This window comes from Neoarius graeffei, chromosome 18 (genome assembly GCF_027579695.1).
Source record: "Neoarius graeffei isolate fNeoGra1 chromosome 18, fNeoGra1.pri, whole genome shotgun sequence".
In the NCBI taxonomy this organism is placed as follows: domain Eukaryota; kingdom Metazoa; phylum Chordata; class Actinopteri; order Siluriformes; family Ariidae; genus Neoarius; species Neoarius graeffei.
The window spans coordinates 5,696,469-5,716,931 of record NC_083586.1 but is presented as its reverse complement, the minus strand read 5'-3'; the positions used below and the strand labels follow the sequence as shown (position 1 = coordinate 5,716,931).

Genomic DNA, 20,463 nt, shown 5'->3' with positions numbered 1-20,463 from the left:
TTGAGCCCCATGGCCAGCGAGGGCCTTTCTGTGCGGAGTTTGCATGTTCTCCCCGTGTCTGCATGGGTTCCTCTGGGTGCTCTGGTTTCCCCCACAGTCCAAAGACATGCAGGTTAGGTTAACTGGTGACTCTAAATTGACCGTAGGTGTGAATGTGAGTGTGAATGGTTGTCTGTGTCTATGTGTCAGCCCTGTGATGACCTGGCGACTTGTCCAGGGTGTACCCTGCCTTTCGCCCGTAGTCAGCTGGGATAGGCTCCAGCTTGCCTGCGACCCTGTAGAACCCAGAACCTTCTTACTGTGCAGTAACAGCATTAACCACCACACCAACATGCTGCCCTAAAAGTATACCTCCAGAGTATACTTTTATACATATACATACAGCATCCCTAATATTTGTTTAAATATCACCTTGGACAGACACCGTTTGTAGACATCAAGATTTTGATAGAAAACTGCTTGGGCATTGGTGCAATAGAAAAACATTCACCTTGTCATCTGGAAATTGTGATTTCAAATATTGATATTGTCAAAAGTCAGGAAGGGAGGGGTGTCAAGCAACAAGTGTCTGTGAGCTCATAGGTAGGGAAGTGTTATGTTAGGCAGCTGGGCCATAGAAGGTTCACGCTGCACGCTGCATGCTACACGCTACACGTTCACGTGAAGAACCGGACCCTGGGCCATTAAACTTCATGCTTGGATGTTCACGTGTTGCGTCTGTTCTACTTTGACTGAGTAACCAACAATATGGACTCTTCGGATGACGACGATTGCCTCATTCTGCTTTTACTGAGACAGAGGAAGAGAAAAAGGAACAGAATTTGGAGCCGAGAACACGTCCTTCTGAGAGAAACCCGTGGTGAATTTCACCGAACATTCCATAATCTGCTTGACAATCCCGATGAAGAACTATTTTTCAATTATACCATTCAATTATATTTTTTCTGAAGTTTTCCCCTGAAAGCATGGAGTTATCTCCCTAGACCCGTTCTGATTGGCTGGCGCGGCGGTGACCGCATGCATTGACTGGAATTTCCATCTTCACACCTAGAAAAAAGTGTGCATGTTCATTTCTCGCTTCACGCGTGAAGTGTGCAGCGTGCAACGTGAACGCCGTTCTATGGCCCAGAGCAAGTCATGCTACGTTTGTCCACTTTTCTTTACACGTGTGTAGTGTGCAGCGTGAACCTTCTATGGCCCAGCTGCCTTACATGAGCAGCAGTTCAAATAGATGCTGGCTTTCTGTGCCTTAGAGGAGTCTTTATTATTCTGCCCACTTTGGGCTTTGCACCAGTTCCACTGGAAGCAAACCAGCCACAGAGAATTTTAGCTTCTAGCAGAAAAAAAAAAAAAACAGCACAGACAGCCAAATGGGTCCAGGCATGTAATATTACACTTTTTAAAACGACATTTTAATTGTTGTTAGTCGAAGTGTGTAAGGGGGGGTTGGGATAGGCGTCCTCCACCCTGAAACTCCAGTCCAGGTGGTGGCGGTAACGCGTCCAGTAGCTGCTTCTCCAACCGACAGAAAACACTGGAGAAGAAAAAACCGCTGCTCGCCTGAACAGCTTTAGCCCCTCGGTTTATAAAAATAAAAGCACGTTATTGTGTTTGGCTCTGAGGATTTAAAACCCTGAGGTAAGTTAAACTGAAGGTGTGTGGTCGAATCCCTAATATATCTCCACTTTACTGTTTTAGTGAACTCCGTTCAGTCTGAAATAATGCCGTGTGCACTCTCGGTAGTGCACTACTTATCCACTCAGGAGAGAGCTGTAGTTTGGCTAACCTGCTTAGTTGTATATTGAAAGTACTTAAATAATCTTCACTTAAAGTTAATTTCCATCACATTATTATTATTAATTTTGCTAAATTGCGATTTCCTCTCAATTACAGCTTCTATTTCTCAGCTTGATTTCTTACAGACCTTTTTTTTCCCTCGTTTTTTTTTTTTTAAATTTATATATAAGCCAATCAGGCAGCGTCATCCCCTCTGCAGGATGTTAAGCCGAAAGCTTTACACATTGAAAATGGATGAAATCATAGCGGACTATTTTAGGCATGTTTTCCTAAACCTGGAGATCTCGCTACTGGAAGAATCGTTTGGTGTTGAGCTCGAAGCCTCTGATCCCTGGAGAGAGAGAACTGTGTCTAACAGTTAGCTCTGGCAGCAATGAAACCTGTTACTTTAACTCAAGGCTAAAGGCCCAACTCACACAGCTCTGCGTCCTGTTTTTGCTCTGGTTTTATTCTTAAAGTTGTGACCAGAAGTGATTTGTATCTCCACTGCCTTGATACTTCTATCAGGATGTTGGTCTGCTCGCTGCTATTCTTCATCTGCCATGCTGTCTTCTGTTCACACAAAGTTACACCTCTAAGAAGTGTAGATTATTCACTGAGGGTCATCCTAATCGTGTCATAACTGATCATGATTTAGCTGAGTTCATGTGGAGAAAGAGAGATTGGAAAGCATTGTTATTGCCTCTATCAAGGAGGTTGTGTTTTCGGTGCAGTTTTTTGTCCAATAAATTGACTTTATTTGTAGAATGCTTTTAACAATAGCCATTGTTGCAAACAAGTTTGACAGAAAAATACAGATTTTAAATATATTACTTAATAAATGTATCCTTGTTGAGCAAGTCTGAGGTGACAGTGGAAAGAGAGAAACTCCTTGAGATGACCTCGAAAGGGAACCCATCTTTATTTGGATGATGACCGATTGCATGATTATAAATAACTCCCTTCTATAAGTGTGTCCGATATGGTCAAAAAAATGCAATTGTATAACCAGGAAACTCATTAGAGTTTTAACATGAAGTTTATTTTGATGTTATCAACTGTTCATTGATGGAGACTTGAATGCAAAACGGATCATGATAACTGCAGTCCTAAATTATATATTTAGATTGTCCATATGAGGCCATCTTCCACAGGAGAGAAGTAACGAGAACCTCAGCTAGAAGTAGGGCATCAGGATGGATCAGGCGCTGTACATATGGGCCATCCTTGCAGGTGCAAAGTGATGAGAACTCCAGCTAGACATAAGGCATCAGGATGGACCAGGCAGGTCCAAAGAGCAGGAGAGGTCTGCATCACTGGTATCTCAGGAGTGACATGTAACTTGACAGAGAGAGAGAAACACGGATTGTTAGGTTTGCCCATTGTCACCTAATTGTTAAGAAAACGGTGTATATTGTGTTCCGAGTACAAGCAGGAAGTCCAGCAAGACCAACTATAACTGCAAAGCTAAAAGGGAGAGCCAGAAAGTAACACAGACATGAGGGAGCCCTGGGACATAAAGCAGCAGCCACTACACTGTCAACAAACCCGAATGAATGTGTGAGAGTGGTGGTGATGGGGGAGACAGCATCCATACATATATACAAACAAACAAAAGGCTTGACTAAACAGATATGTTTTCAGTCAAGACGTAAACATTAAGACTGTCTCTCTGAGTCCTAAATATTACTTGGAAGGCTGTGCTATAACTGTGGGGCTTAGTAAGAAAAGGCTCTGCCCCTTGATGGAGCCTTCACTATATGAGGTGCCAACAGACTGCAAACACTTTTTGATCTAAGTAGGCGTGGTGAGTCATAAAGGACCAGAAGTTCGCTCAGGTACTGTGGCATGAGACCATTCAGTGCTTTAAAGGTCAATCGTAGTATTTTATAATCAATATGAAATTTGATTGGGAGCCAGTGCAATGTGGATAAGATAGGGGTGATATGGTCATATCTCCTAGTTCTTGTAAGGACTCTTGTTGCTGCATTTTGAACTAACTGGAACTTGTTTATGCACTTATTGGAACATCCAGACAGTAAGGCGTTACAATAATCCAACCTAGAGGGAACAAATCTATGAACTAGTTTTTCTGCATCATGTAAAGACATTGTTTCTTAGGAATATTTCTGAGATGAAATAAAGCCATCTTTGCCATGTTATCAAAATGAGTTTCAAATGAAAGACTGGAGTCAAAGATCACCCCAAAGTCTTACTGTTGCACATGAAAAAAACAGAAAGGCCATCCAGAGTTACTATGTAATTAGAAAACCTACTTCTAGCTGCATGTGGTCCTAGTACAGGTACTTCTGTCTTGTCAGAGTTAAGTAAAAGGAAGTTAATAAGCATCCAGTGTATAATGTCTTTTACACATTCATCAGTTTTATTAAGCTTTTTTTCTCTCATCTGACTTTGCAGAAGCATACAACTGTGTGTCATCAGCATAACAGTGGAAGCTAATATCATGCTTGTGGATAACATTACCCAGAGGTAACATGTGAAAAGAAAAAAAGCCAGTGGGCCTAAGATAGAACCTTGTGGAACACCAAACTTTACCTTAGTATGCATAGAAAAATCGCCATTTACATCAACAAACTGACAGTGATCAATTAAATTGCTGTCGTCAAGTCAACTTTGTCATATATGCTATACATGCTCGACATACAGCACAGATGAAATTTCAGTCCTCTCTGACCCGCGGTGCAAACAGGCAATGCAATAAATAAAAATAGAATAACTGAAATAAACAATATAAACAGTATAAACACTCTAGATAAGAAATAGACATAGACCAGTGTTTCCCACAGACCAGGTAGCAATTTGTAGTGCTCCACTGTGCCGTGCCGATGAGGGAATCGTGGTCGGTGGAGTCGGTCATTGGGGTGTATGCAAAGTGTTTACAGTGGGCGGTGTTCAAACACACAGTATTTTTCTTCAGAGTCACCTGCTGGGACTATTTTAAAGCTACAAGAAGCATTTGAGATTATTCAGTTCAATCTAAATTCTTTTAAGTTCTTTAAGAGAAGACGGCTAAAACAATTTTTACCAGAACCCTGCCTGGTTTCATTCCTCGACCCAACTTTACATTACAGGGCAGGCCATTAGTTTGCTGGGCTTGATGTTGGTGGAAAACCTGTCTTTTAAATTTATGAAAATTACTCACCAAAATTGAAGTTAAAGTTTAGTTTTTACCTTAGTTTTTTGCCTTTTTGGTGGCAATCTTTCAATCATTCTTTAGTTGACATTCAAGGAATAAATTGCAAAAAACAAGCTGGAGGTTTTTATTTTAAATATTGAACTCAACACTTACCTCAACCAATACTAAAATGAAATAAATAGTATAATGTAGCAACAAAATAATAATAAAATTAAAATATCATAATTGGATGTAAGAAACCACTTAAGGTAACACCAAGGCAACTAAAAATAATGAAAAAGCATTACCCTAATTGGTGCAAAGCCTGCATGCCCTATCAGAACATTTAATTCTGCATGGCTTCCTGAAAAAAAACTCAAGTGCCCTATCATAAGGGAAGTCATTGGGTTCGGAACCATTTATGGAGATTCGTAAGCAGGCTGCCAGGTGTTCCCCTTGGAGCCTATTCCTGAGGTCTGTTTTAATCTATGGATAAAAAAGTATATTTTCTTCATCATCAAAGCACTAAAAATTTCCATTACATCAAAAAAATATACAAAGGAGTACTGAATTTCTATGTGCTTGCCCTATTCATAGCTGAGAAATCCCGCTTGCAATTCTACTTCGCTAATAAAGATGTTTCTTCAAATATTCAGATTTTATGCTTCAGATAGCATCAACTAGGCATCCCGCGAGTATAACAACATTTTATTTAGGCTAGTGGGAAATCCTTATTTATTGTGAATGTCAAGCCATTATTAATAACTTGCATGAATGCTGAAGCGGGATAAACGGGATAATGCAATAAGGCCGGTTCCTCACGTCAAGCTGCTACTGTATGCATCAAAATTGGTTTATAGCCTGACTCAGGGATGTAAGTCAAGAAGGCTATGATAAAGCTCATCACGAGCGCGACGTAGGCTACCTTTTAAAATAAGGGGTCGGAAGGCGAATCGGGAAGGCTGCGTTATTTTTAATTAGCCTAACAGGCCTACTTGCAGTCCGGGTATATGTGCAACGGCAGGCCTGTGTGCACGCCTCTCTGTCTCTCTCTCTGTGTGTGTGTGGGTGTGTGCGCGCATGCGTGAACGAGAAGAAAGAGCACTATGAATGAACAGAACGATACGCAACGTTTTTTTTTCAAAATCGGGAGTCTGTGTGGCGATTGGAATCCATTGTGTGGCGCTGCGCCACACAATGGTCTATGTATGGGAAACCTTGTAGACTAAACACTTGCAGGTGTGTATGTGTATGTATATGTGTGTGTGTGTATATATATATATATATATATATATATATATATATATATATATATATATATATATACATACGAGTGATTCCACACTTATGGGTACTGAAATGGGGACATGAACTTATTCACCTAAAACCATTTCTTTTTTTACCATCAGGTCACAAAATATGTAATCTTTAATGAATGATATGTTAAAAGATAGCTTTAATTTTCTGAGATGTAATAAAAACATATTTATATGCCAAAGTCAAGCCTATGAGTTCCAAAATGATGTCTGTTACATTACTTCTGTTACGATTGTCCATCTCGCGTCTGTTACAAATTAATTACAATCTAGCTATATACCATGTTAATCTTATTGAAAGAATGTGTATGTTTATTCTACTACACATGTTTATTAATTATATTTGCTAAAACATCACCTTCCTATGTTTCAAAAAGTAATTCTACATTGTTAAAATTGAGAATATATATGTCCACAACACTTCTGTTATGTTCTGACTTTGGCATATAAATATGTTTTTATTACATCTCAGAAAATTAAAGTTATCTTTTAACATATCATTCATTAAAGATTACATGTTTTGTGACCTGATGGTAAAAAAAAGAAATGGTTTTAGGTAGAGATGCACCGATACCACATTTGTGAAACCGATACGAGTATGAGTACTATCATTTCAGTACTTGCCGATACCGAGTACTACTGATACCGATACTGTTGATGTTATTAAAATATAATTTTTCAAAAATTGCAGCATTTGAATATTTAATAGGCCTACTTTATCTATTTCCCGTGAATGTTGTTTTCTAACTGGAGTGATCATGCACACGGGTTCACATTGACAATCTCCGCTGCTCCAGAAGCGCAGAGTAGCCTTGAGTCCACGTCACACAGCCAGACAGCGCCTCTTCACGGTAGCGCTTATCTTTTGCATCATTGTTACAATAATGTTGCAAAACCTAAACGCTGCTGCGCTAGGCCTACTAGGCCTACATAACAATGTTGCAAAAGAAGCGCTACCGTGAAATGAAAAGGCGCTGTCTGCTGGCAGTGTAACGTGGACTACAAGGCTATCTGCGCTTCCGTGTGCAACCTCTCTCGATTGTCGCGCAACATTCACTCCCAGAAAACTACACTCATTGCAAATAGCCTACACAAAGAATTAAATATTTAGCTGCTGCAATTTCTGAAAAAGGCTGCTATTTATTTGGATTAGATTACAATGTCCAACTTTCGAAGTCAAGAAAGACTTGCACTCTTGCAACATGTAAGACCGATTGTTGATGAAGGGAGGCGAGAGCAGGGAGTTACCACATGCAGCGTGATCATTTCACTCCGCTGGTCACTTACTCCCTCTATCATCGGCCTTCCGCAACATTGCGGTCTTGGTTGACTTAAGGGTTGTTCTGGTGGTGCGCTTAAACTACTCCAATTACATTTAGCAACAAGACAAGGGCGTGAAAGGGAGGAGCAGTGACCATCGCAACATCACAGAGAGCGCACAAGATAACAGTGGCGGCCGGCGACGATGTATTATTTAATTTCCATCGCCAGTAATGCAGACTAAAATATGCCCCCCCCCCTCCTCTCATGTGCATGTGCGCACATCCTGCTGTGTGCTGCAGGAGAGTTGAATGCCTCGAGCACGCTCTTGTTCAGTCGCAGAACTTGTTAGGCAGACGCTGTTGCTTTCCATTCGCAACATCGCGTCCCGTGCTCGTGGAGCTCCATACCTGTAGATGGGACGTCAATTTCCTTGGTCTTAGCGTTGCCCTCTACTGAAACAAGTTGGAAAACTCAATCAGCCATTTCTTAAAGCTCTCTCTCTCACTCTTCACTCTTAAACTCTCCCGGTTGGACTCGTACTTAAAAACTCTGCCGGTTGGATTCACCTATACAAAAATCCGATTTTCATTTGTTTGTTAGTGAGTAGCCTGTCCTACAAAACCCTTACCTAGGCGAATAGCCAACATTAAAAAAGGACAACGTTGGGGATCTTAGCGTAGGCCTATCTGCGTATGGCAGCGAAAGGGAGTGGAGTGTGGAGAGATGTTTAAAATGACAGTGTTGGGGAAAGATGTTGTGACGGCACTGTTTCATGACTATGCAAACACATCTTCATCATGGAAAAATGGGTTGTTGTCGAACAATTTTTTTTGTCTTCTGACGAAATTAGCCTACGCTCAATGCTTGAGATTTACAATTTTTTTTCCTGGGAGAGGCTTTTTTTCCTCGAACGGAGGCTGGCAAAAGGCGCTTCACGGAACACTATCGGCGCATGGTATAGCCTATCATATTATGCTCAAGCCTGAGCTCAACAATGCTTCAGTTTTTTTTTTTTTTCTCTCTCTCGAATGGAACAAAAAGCGCTGCGGGGAACATTGGTATTGGCGCATGGGATCGGCACTGGTATCGGTTCATGGTATCGGCAACTGTTTGACAAGTACGAGTATGAGTATATTAGTGGAGTATCGGGGCCGATACCGATGCCAGTATCGGTATCGGTGCATGCTTAGTTTTAGGTGAATTTTTAAAAATAAGTTCATGTCCCCATTTCAGTACCCATAAGCGTGGAATCACTCATATACTAGTGCATCTCAAAAAAATTAGAATATTGTGAAAAAGAAGTGAAAATGTTATATATTATAGACTCTTTACACAAACTAAAATGTTTCAAGCATTTTTCTATTTCAATTTTAATCAGTATGGCATACAGTACAAAAACATAAAAAAAATCTCAAAATATTAGAATATTTCATTTTGAGTTTTAGTAAAACAGTATGAACACAGTGTATCTCTCGGTCTAGTTCAGTACACACAATCACAATCATGGGGAAGACTGCTGACTTGACTGTTGTCCAGAAGATGATCACTGATGCCCTCCACAAGGAGGGTAAGCCACAAAATTTCATTGCTGAAAAGGGTGGCTGGAAAAGGTTCACAAGCAACAGGGATGGCTGCAGTCTTGAGAGGATTGTCAAGAAAAGTTGATTCAAGAACTTGGGAGAGCTTCACAAGGAGTGGACTGAGGCTGGTGTCAGTGTATCAAGACCCATCACGAACAGACATCTTCAAGAAAGGGGATACAACTTTCGCATTCCTAATATCAAGCTACTCCTGAGCCAGAGACAATGTCAGAAGTGTCTTATCTGGGCTAAGGAGAGAAGGAAATGGACTGTTGCTCAGTGGTCCAAAGTCCTCTTTTGAGATGAACGTACATTTTGCATTTGATTTGGAAATCACGGTTCTAGAGTCTGGAGGAAGAGTGGAGAGGCACAGAATCCAAGGTGTTTGAAGCCCAGTGTGAAGTTTCCACAGTCTGTGATGATTTGGGATGCCATGTCATCTGCTGGTGTTGGTTCACTGTATTTTATCAAGTCCAAAGTCAACACAGCCATCTACCAGGAGATTTTAGAGCACTTTATGCTTCCATCTGCTGACGAGCTTTTTGGAGATGCTGATTTCCTTTTCCAGCAGGACTTGGCACCTACCCACAGTGCCAAAACTACTTCCAAATGGTTTGCTGACCATGATATTACTGTGTTTGATTGGCCAGCCAACTTTCCTGACCTGAACCCCATAGAGAATCTATGGGGTATTGTCAAGAGGAAGATGAGAAACACCCGACCCAAAAATACAGATATGCTGAAGGCAACTATCAAAGCAACCTGGGCTTCAATAACACCTCAGCAGTGCCACAGACTGATCACCTCCATGCCACACCGCATTGATACAGTAATTCATGGTAAAGGAGCCCCAACCAAGTACTGAGTGTATAAATGAATATACTTTTCAGAAGTTGAACATTTCTGTATTGTAAATCCTTTTTTTTGATTGATCTTGGGGAATATTCTAATAATTTGAGATACTGGATTTCTGATTTTCATGAGCTATAGGCCATAGTCATCAAAATTAAAACAAAAAAGGCTTTAAATATTTCACTTTACATGTCATGAATATAGAATATATGAAAGTTTACCTTTTTGAATTAAATTATGAAAAAAAGGAACTTTTTCATGGTATTCTAATTTTTTGAGATTCACTAGTGTATGCGCGTGTGTGTGTGTGTGTGTATATATATATATATATATATATATATATATATATATCATATCAGGGCTTTACATTAACTTTTTTGCTCACCGGCCACTGTGGCTAGTGGTTTTCCCGAGTCACTAGCCATTCAGCCTTTTCACTAGTCACAATTTTGTTGCCAGGAAATTGCAGTTTTTTCTTCACCATCATATGTTAAAGTTCGGAAGATCTAGATTTAAAGTGCTGATGACACGTTTTTGACATCTTTGGCGATGTTTTATAACATAAAAAGTAATTCCCGATCCATATATTAATTCACGAAGGCACCTATTTTACAAGTTATGATGATAAACGCGGCTATTTGGGCAAATTTGACAGGGCTACAGCACCCAGGAGACGAAAGAGGAGGAGGAGCTATATGACGTCAGTGAAAGAACCTTCCTCCTAACTTACCAGTTTGTTGTTGATGCGAGAGGTGTTCAGTTTATCATATTAGTATTTTTATTAGACATTATTATACATTATTATATATATATAGTTATTATGCCTTCGCGTTGTGTTGCCGGCTTTTGCTCCAAAACCCACAAGGATGGGGTAAGTTTATTCAAGTTTCCCAGAGATCCCGAGCTGCATGCGAAGTGGGTGAAGCAAGTCAGGCGCACTCGTGACAAGTGGGAGCCCTCACCAACATCCGTCCTGTGCTCTGAACACTTCGTTTTGGATTGTTTTGACACCCTTCCCAGCTTAAAAGAATCTCTTGGGTGTTCAGTTCAGCACAAACGTGTGTTACTACCATCAGCAATGCTTACACAGTGTTGCCAGATTGGGATTTTTCCCGCCCAGTTGGGCGGTTTCAAGTGCATTTTGGTGGGTTTTGAACATATTTTGGGCTGGAAAACGTCAGCAGTATCTGTTGCCAGATACTGCTGAAGTTTTCTAGCCCAAAATATACCCGTAAAGAGGGTAGGCTATCATAGATTCTATTCGGAAGAGATCAACACAATTCTAGACTCCCAGAAGAGGAAGAGCTAGCACTAGAGAATTCACCGGCGTTTTCATGCACCATTTCCATTGAGTAGAACCAGAGTAGAACAGCCAGTGAACCGCAGCGTGTTCTTCCGCTGGCGTCACAACATGGCCGCGAGCCACGGACCCAGTTTTTTTGCGCTGTGCAATTAAAAGTTGGATATTCGCGTAACAACAGCTTCTTTTCACGTAATTATAACAGAAATCTAACATGTTTGCCATGTTGTATAGTTTATTTAAGAAATTGCATAGAGTCATGTTCGTGTCATCAGCCCTTTAATTATGAATGGCAGCGTATAATGTATCTCTACAGTAGCACTCAAGTATTCAGTGCTGTTAAGGTAGCTCCCTATATGAAAACATGCAACCAATTCAGACAAAAATATAAACAGAGTATTCTGTTTATTGAACTCAAATTCAAGCCTCTTACAATATGAAATATCGTATAATATGAAAAATAACATTCAGTACAACTGAACTGATTCTTAATATTAAAGTCCAATTCAAAACATTTATCATTGAAAAATATTTGATGTTTTGATATGCAAGTATTGTGTATTATCAAGCATTATGTATATTATGTATTGTCTATTAATTTTGTGTGTGAGAACATGTGTAGAGAGAGACATTAAATGTCCTCATTACATTCATCATCAGATGAGTCTGAATGGTCCATGAAAAATGGTCTTCGTGACCTGAGGCTTCCAGCAGGCTATAAGTTGATAGCTGGGGCGAGATCAACTTCTTTACAATCGTGTGAACGTTTCTAAACAGCAGCGCCATCCTCTCGAGCTCAGCCGACTTCATGACTGCCAGGGACTGAAAGCAATGCGGTCCTGTAGTGAACCAGCTGTCTTCGCCTGTTTTGATGTTATAGGACCGATGTGTGCATTTGACTTTTCGTGGTCCTTTATAGTTTCGAGTTTAAAATTACTGGTGCCTGTCTTTGCCAGACTTTCTACAGTCTTCGCAGTACAGGATATTTTCGGTTTTGCTATGAACTAGCCAATCTTGCCCGAACTTCCATTTGTCATTGAACTGTCTTATCTTTCTATTAGCGTCTTGTTCATCTCCATGGCCGCAGCCAGCTCTGAGGCCCCCGCGGTCCAGACCTCAGTCATTTTTAAGAGCTGAAAATACATTTGTACGCTAAATATTCAACTGGATAAAAAAAATAAAGAATAACATTAAAACGTCTCCATAAAAAGTGCATTGTTAACTAGAGCCGACAATTCCCCTGTGGGAAATTGTGAGAGTGATGCAGTGCGCGTAGCAGTCACAGTTGAGGGTAGTTCTAAGAGAGCCATGTTGTTTAGTTGTTTACTTGTGCTGCTCTCACGAGATTTGACATGGGTTACATACAAGGTCAGCTGACTTGTAGAGCGAGATTTCTCGAGACTGAATGACCTTTCACCCACCAGCGCGGGAGCTTTTGACAGAAGTAGTTCGCGAGTTGTTTTTGTTGACACTTGGGCATTTAATGATGTCATCCCGTGGCACGAAATGGAAGAAAGCCAAAGACTGTCCAGGGCAGAAGATTATTACTTCTTTCTTTTTCAATGTTGACAGACAATTTGTTACAATTTCCCTCCCGGATAGCCTCAGAATGTCCCATTGGAGCATTTTTCAAAGGCTTTGCATGGCGGGGGGGGGGGGACAACCGGCACCATCCCCCCCCCCCCCCCCCCCCCGCTTCGCTCCCTCGCCATGGTGAGTGCCCTCATACTAAATTTTTCTAGAAAAAAACCCTGATAAGGGTTAGTATGACACCCTCACCTTTCATCCAGACTTGGCACTGGCCTGTGTGTGTGTCTTGTGGCTATTATATAAAGGTGAATTTAAAAAGTTCATTGTACTTCTATTTCTATAAGAATATCTACAGTAGTGAGAATTCAATATCTACAATGTTGAGAATATATGAGCCAAAGTTGAAACCATGACAAAAAAGGAAAATATATGTCTACATCACACAGGGTGGGTTACAGGCAAAGCTTATTCTATAAACAAGTTAGTTGCATGGTGAGGCAAAACTTAGCTTATTCTAAAACTTATACAAACAATTATTAATGTAAAACAGTAATCAACAGCATGTGTTAAACGAACAGAGAACAAGAACAAAGGAAATTTTTAAATGTAACTAAGAAATTGATAGAACAAGAAATGGAAACAAATAGATAATGTTAATGAAAATAAGATTATTCATATTTTGTTAATTTCACCTTAAATTGCACCAGAATGCACGAATATGAATTAAAAAATCAAAAATTTCCTATGCTATTACTTTGTTCATCAAAATGCGATTTTTTTTCACGACATAGTCACAAAAAAAAAAAATTCACCCAAAATTTCCCCATTCATTTTCTATGGAATTAATTGAAAAAATAGCACTTTTTCAAACATCAGCTTCTCTGGCACAGTGATATTTTGATATTAATATACAAAGTCTGAACGATTTTACACCATCTGAAGCTAAAGCGCGTGTGTTGAAATGCTGTTTTACGATTTGGCGCCATATTTGGTGAGTTGTAAACCAAGCGTGACGTCGCGCACTCTGATTGGCTGCCGAGTTCAAAATGAAACCGTTTGTTAACACCCGACAGTTAAATTATGCACGATCGTATTTATGAATGGATGACACCACTGAACTCTCTAGCGGAAGAGGCAGAAAGTGGTATAAAGATGGCGACGATCGGACAATGAGAAGTTTGTTTGTTTTTAGCTCAAACTGTTTACCTGGCCTTTGGCCTGGTTGGGGAGCATGGAGTTTGAACATATTTCTATTTGAATTTCACCGTTCTGATGGTCTCCTTGCCGCAACCGTCTTCGTCTACAAGATGCTATTTTCCTGCCAAAATGACGCTTCCGAACGGCGCCGAACATCTCTGAAGGTGCACGAAGACGACACACTCCTGCTGCGGAGCGGAGGGTGACGAAAACAAAGATGGCGGACCTCGTATCGAAAAGGTGCATTTTACTAACAATTTCTTCACAATTCTGGGTAAAATATGAGTAATAAAATTGTTAATTTGTATCGAAAACGTACTGGCCCGCCCGGACCACTGTTTGGCCAAATTTAGTGGCCCAAACTGGCCCGAAAGACATAAACACCGCCGGGCCATCGGGCAAGTGCTAATGTCTAGGCCTGCCCCCACTGCCTGACTCAGGCCGGGGAGCCGTCCGGCCTTCAGCTGACACCCCCACCCCCCCAGGCGGGTTAGGTAATCCACCACAACCATCTGTGCCCCTGTCCTGTGGACTATCTCGAACTTAAATGGCTGAAGGGCTAGAGACCGAGTGATCTGCGCGTTGGCATCCTTCATGCGGTGGAGTCACTGGAGCTGGGCATGGTCAGAACAGAGGGTGAATGGGCGTCCTAGTAGGTAGTAGCGGAGAGTGAGTACTGCCCACTTGATGGCCAAACACTCCTTTTCTATGGTGCTGTACTTCGACTCACATGGAGAGCTTGCGGCTGATGGACAGCACTGGACGCTCCTCCCCCTCCACCACCTGGGACAAAACGGCCCCCAGCTCTCTGTCCGATGCATCAGTCTGTAAAACAAAAGGGAGCAAAAAGTCAGGAGAATGCAGCAGCGGGCCCCCACACATAAGCGCTTTTACCTGAGCAAAAGCCCGTTTGCATGGCTCCATCCACTGGACCGGATCTGGCGCCCCCTTTTTAGTGAGGTCAGTCAGCGGGCTGGTGATGTATGAAAAGTTAGACACGACCCACCTATAATAGCCAGCCAGCCCCAGGAACTGCCTGACCCCCTTTTTGGTCTTGGGTTGCAGGCAGGCCACAATCACTGCAGTCTTATCAATTTGGGGATGGACCTGCCCATGACCCAAGTGGAAGCCCAGATACTGTACTTCCACCCATCCAACTGCACACTTTTTTTTTTTTTGGGGGGGGGGGGGGGGGTTGCTGTGAGCTCAGCAACCTCAGAACTACCCTCAGATGATGTAGGTGCCACTCCCAATCATTTATAGTAATGATTATATCATCTAAGTAGGCCGCCGCATACGCATTGTGGGGAAGGAGAATTTGGTCCATGAGACGCTGAAACATCCCCGGAGCCCCAAACGACCCGAAAGGAAGGGTGACAAATTGGTGTAAGCCAAATAGTGTGTAAAAGGCTGTTTTCTCACAAGATAATGGAGTCAAGGGGATCTGCCAGTATTCCTTTGTCAAATCCAGTGTTGCGTAAAAGCAAGCTGCGCCTAACTGATCGAGCAGTTCATCAATGCGGGGCATCGGATATGTGCCAAGTTTACACACCGAGTTGATTTTTCTATCGTCTAAACAAAACTGGACCAGCCCATCGGTCTTGGGTACCAAGACCACCGGGCTGCTCCAGTCGCTGTGCGACTCCTCAATTACTCCCATCTTAAGCATAGCCTGAAGTTCATCCCGCACCACATTTTTCTTGTGTTCAGGGAGCTGATATGGGTGGTTGCACACGACCACCCTTGGGGGAGTCTCAGTGTGGTGTTCTATGAGGTTGGTGCAACCAAGGAGGGGTGAGAACACATCAGAGAATTCCTCCTGCAACCTAATTACCTGTGCTCTCTGGGACGGTGAGAGGTGGTCTCCACAGGAGACTGGGATGAATTGGGCTGCACTTTTTGGACTTCCCTCCAGTCCCAGCTCCACCCTCTCCATAACTCCTGTTGCCAGAGTAACAGGAACCTCCTCTCTCTAAGGTTTCAGGAGATTGAGGTGGTAAATTTGACGCGTCGCCCCTATCTGGCCATTTGACCTCGTAGTCAAACTCCCTAATTTGCCATGTGACCATGGGCAGTAAAACGGGAGACTTTATCTCCCGGTGCAAATTCCCTTTGCCGTGCCCCTCTGTTGTACAGGTGAGCTTGACATTCTTGGGCCTGTAGCAAATTCTCCTAGGGTATGTGACTCAGTGCATGGAGTTTTGCTCTCAGGTCAAGAACATTTATTGAATTTTTCATTTTTACTTTGAGAAGGCTCCTCCTCCCAATTTTCTTTAATAATGTCTAAGACACCATGGGGCTTGTGCCCATACAGCAATTCAAATAGGGAAAACCTGGTGGAGGCTTTGGGACCTCGTGCACTGCAAACAACAGAGGGTCAAGCCACCTGTCTGAATTTTCAGCATCCCTATGAATGAACTTACGAATCATGTTCTTAAGTGTTTGGTTAAATCATTCGACCAGCCTGTCCATTTGCGGATGATGAACACTAATACAAATCAATTTAATCCCCAATAATTTGTGTAATTTGTGCAGTGTATGTGACAAATTTAGTGCCTTGATCAGTCAGAATGTCTTTTGGAATCCCGACTCAAGAGGTAATGCAAAATTGAATTGAATGCCTTTATTGTCATTGCACAGATATACAACGAAATTTCAGTGCAACTCCTCAAGTGGTATATCCAGTATAAAAATAAAAGTCTAATATTAAATAAGTGTAATATAAAAAATAGATTAAAACACATTTTAAATTTTAAAAAGGCTAATATAAAATAAGTAACATAAAACAGCACACATCACATACAGCAGACATTGACATAAAACAAGTTAATATATAGATGAGTAATTACACTTGTATTGGACAGTCCAGAAAACATTGCACAGAATATTGCACATACTTCAATGAAGAGTTGAGTTGTTTTATGGCACTTGGATAAAAACTCTTCATGAGTCTGGAGGTGGGGGCCTGTATGAAGCTACAGTGCCTTCCAGAAGGCAGCAGCATAAACAGGCTGTTTCCTGGGTGAGAACAGTCCTTAATGATGATTTCTGCATGGCGCAAGCATCTGGTGTTTTTTATATATATATATATATATATATATATATATATATATATATATATATATATATATATATATATAATTAGTCAGTGAGGGCAGCTGTGTCCGTATAATGTCCTGTGCCGACTTCCTGGCTCTCTCCAGAGCCTTTTTGTCAGCCATGGTGCAGCTCTTAAAGCACACCAAGATGTTGTGGGTGATGATGCTTTCCACAGAACATTTGTAAAAGGACAACAGCAGTTTCTGGGACAGGTTGACTTTTCTCAGTGACCTCAAAAAGTACAGTCTCTGCTGTGCTTTTTTTCATAAGAGCAGTGGTGTTAAATAGTCCATGTGAGGTCCTGAGAGATATGTGTTCTCAAGAATCTGAAGTTGCTGACCCTCTCCACAATGTCCCATTTGATGTAAAGAGGGGCAGGTTTCTGCCTCTTAATCTGAAAATCTATCACCAACTCCTTTGTTTTAGAGGAATTGAGTACCAGGTTGTTGTCAGAACACCAAGCAGTGAGTTTCTGAACTTCATCCCTTTAGGCAGTCTTGTCGTTATTATGCATCAGTCCTACCACAGTAGTGTCGTCTGCGAACTTAATAATGATGTTGCTGTCATGGACAGGTGTACAGTCATGGGTGTATAGTAAAGGACTCGGTACACAGCCCTGGGGGGGGGGCACCAGTACTGAGGGCCAGGACTGAGGAGTGGTGGAACCCCAGCCTAACTGACTGTGGATGGTCTGTTAAGTCCTTGATCTATCTGCAGATGTGATGGCTGACACCCAGACTGTAAAGTTTGGACATCATTCTGCTAGGTGTGATAATATTAAAAGCAGAACTAAAGTTCATGAACAACATTCTTACATATGCGCCGGGTCGTTCCACATGCGTCAACACGCTGTGGAGGGCTGTGTTGATGGCATCTCCTGTCGACCTGTTGGCTCTGTATGCAAATTGATGCTGATCCAAACTGGGAGGGGGAGAGGCTTTGATGTGTTTTAGCATTAGCCTTTCAAAGAACTTCATAACCATTGAGGTAAGAGCTACAGGTCTGTAGTCACATAGGCTGCTGACAGATGGTTTCTTAGGGATGGGCACAATGGTGGCAGGTTTGAAGCATTTGGGGACAGTACAGGAGGCTAGAGAGAGGTTGAAGATAGAAGTGAATACCTCAGTCAGCTGGTCCGCTCAGCCCTTCAGTACTCTTCCTGGGATACCGTTGGGACTGGCAGCCTTCCTGGGGTTCACACCATGGCGCACTCTCCTGACCACCTCCATACTCACTGTGAGTGCCAGGTCGCTCATGGGTGATAAGTGTGGACTCAGTCTCTGCCTCAGTCACCTCAAAACATGCGAAGAAATGGTTGTGCTCCGCTAGGTTCCTGCTGGTACTGGTGTTTGAATTTGTGGAGCCCTTAAGGTTTGTGGGGTGCTGGATTCCCTGCCAGATGCGCTGGGGGTCCCCCTCACAGAAGTGTCCCTCGATTTTCCTACTGTAGGCTGCTTTTGCCTCTTTGATTCCCCTTTTTAGGTTGGATCTGGCAACGCTGTACACTTCCATGTTGCCAGACCTAAAGGCTGTGTCACGGCCTCTCAGCAGCTGCTAGACATCCCTGGTCATCCACAGTTTGTTGTTTTGATAACATCATATTCATTTCTCAACAGTGACCTTTTTCAATACAAGTATGAATGTAAAACAAAACCATGGATGTATAGTCCTCTAAATCCTGTTGTGCAAATAGGTCCCAATTGGTGCATTCAAAGCAGTCCTGCAGTTGTGGAATTGAGTTGTCAGGCAAAATCCTTGTGTCTCTCACTCTAGGCATAGTTTTCTTAGTGAGAGGTCTATATGCTGGGGTGAGAAAGAGGGATAAATGGTCGGATGGGCAGAGACTTTTTATAGCCTTCCCTAATGTTACTGTATACGTGGTCCAGTGTGTTTTGACCTCTCATTGGACATGTAACATGCTGGTGGAATGTAGGGAGGACAGTCTGTAGGTTTACATGATTAAAGTCCCCAGCTGCAATAAAAATCCCAGTGGGATGCAAAGACTGCAGTATGCTAATGGCTGTTAGCAAGATGTTTAATGCTACATTAGCATTAGTGCTGGGTGGTATGTAAACAGCCATGACAATAACAACGGTAAACTCACACGGCAGACAGAAAGGCCGGTATCTCAGTGTGACAAACTCCAGATCAGGTGAGCAGTATCTTTCAATCACTGTAGCAGTTGTACACCACCTGTTGTTAGAGTAGATGCACAGCCCTCCGCCTCTGCTCTTACCGGACTCACCGTTTCTGTCAGCCCGGTGTGCTGTGCGTCCCGTTAGCATGATAGCCTTGTCCGGGACTCCCGAGTGCAGCCATGTCTCTGGTATCACCATCAGCAAGCAGTTCTGCACGGATTTTTGTGCATTGATGATCAACATTAGCTCATCCATCTTATTATTAAGCGATCTGGCGTTGGTCAGGAAGATGCTGGATAGCACTGGTCTATGCGGGGCTTTCCTTAGTCGGGCCTGAATGCCGGCTCTGCAGTCGCGGTTCTGGCATTGTTCCCCGCGCTGCCTCTTGCGTCTTCCTCCCGGTATGGTGATCCACGAACACTCCGCTGGTCATGCGATCTCTGGCGGCAGATAGTTGATGTAAAAACTTTTGGTGAAATCCGAGTCACCGCACAGTGTCCCAGTCCTTAACAAGTCTTGCCATTTGTATGTCAAGGTTCCCGCCGATGGAAAAAAACAAAAACAAACAAGACAGACAAAAGGAACAGCCGCATCGAGGAGAGTGAAGTTGCTGCGTTCTTATGCGCCACCATCTTGCAAAGTTCATGGGAAGAGCACCTCCACAACACTGTGTGCTGAGATATTGCAGAGAGGCGCTGCTTCCGGGTATCACGTTGCATGATCCACAATGACTAATACAAAGCGATACCCGCATGCAGATCAATCTAATGGCCTGATGAGATCCATGCCAGTTCTTTCTAAGGGGATCTCCATCTGTGGCAATGGGCTTAATGGCACTTTTGGTGTGGCCGCTGGATTTACCAGCTGACATTCACGACAAGCTGCACACCACTTGTGGTCATCGGCACAAATCCCTGGCCAATAGAAACGGGCCATGAGTTGATTTAGTGTTTTATTCTACTCCAAATGCCCAGCCATAGGATTATGATGAGCCACATGGAATAAAAGTTCCCTGTGGCTCTTTGGGACCAACATCTGTGTTATCTTTTCCTTAGTTTGAGTGTCCTGCGTCACTCAATACAGCCTATCCTTGACGATACAAAAATGCAGGCAGGAAAGCGTAATGTTAGGCTGGAGGATTTGACCATCAATTACTTTCACTTGGTCAAAGTTGTGTCTCAGACTCGTCACAAGCCTGCTCCAATGGGAAGTTCCCTAAGGGATTCCCCAGAGAGGAAGGAGGGCTCTCCCCACTCTGTGTCGTCATGACGTGGAA

The 20,463-nt window shown here is 42.5% G+C and overlaps 1 protein-coding gene across 5 annotated transcripts in view; it reads left to right on the top strand.

Annotated features, from left to right (window-relative positions):
* Window positions 1-1,532: 1,532 nt before the first annotated feature.
* The window catches only part of LOC132865862 (zinc finger protein 271-like), a 108,723-nt gene continuing 89,792 nt past the window's right edge, over window positions 1,533-20,463 (top strand). For 3 of the 5 annotated variants that reach the window (XM_060898361.1, XM_060898362.1, XM_060898358.1), the window contains exon 1: window positions 1,533-1,638. The gene's annotated coding sequence lies outside the window, so the exon portion shown is untranslated. Of the gene's footprint in view, window positions 1,655-4,194; window positions 4,267-20,463 lie in introns of all 5 variants that reach the window. The other 2 variants (XM_060898359.1, XM_060898360.1) reach the window with 2 other exon arrangements.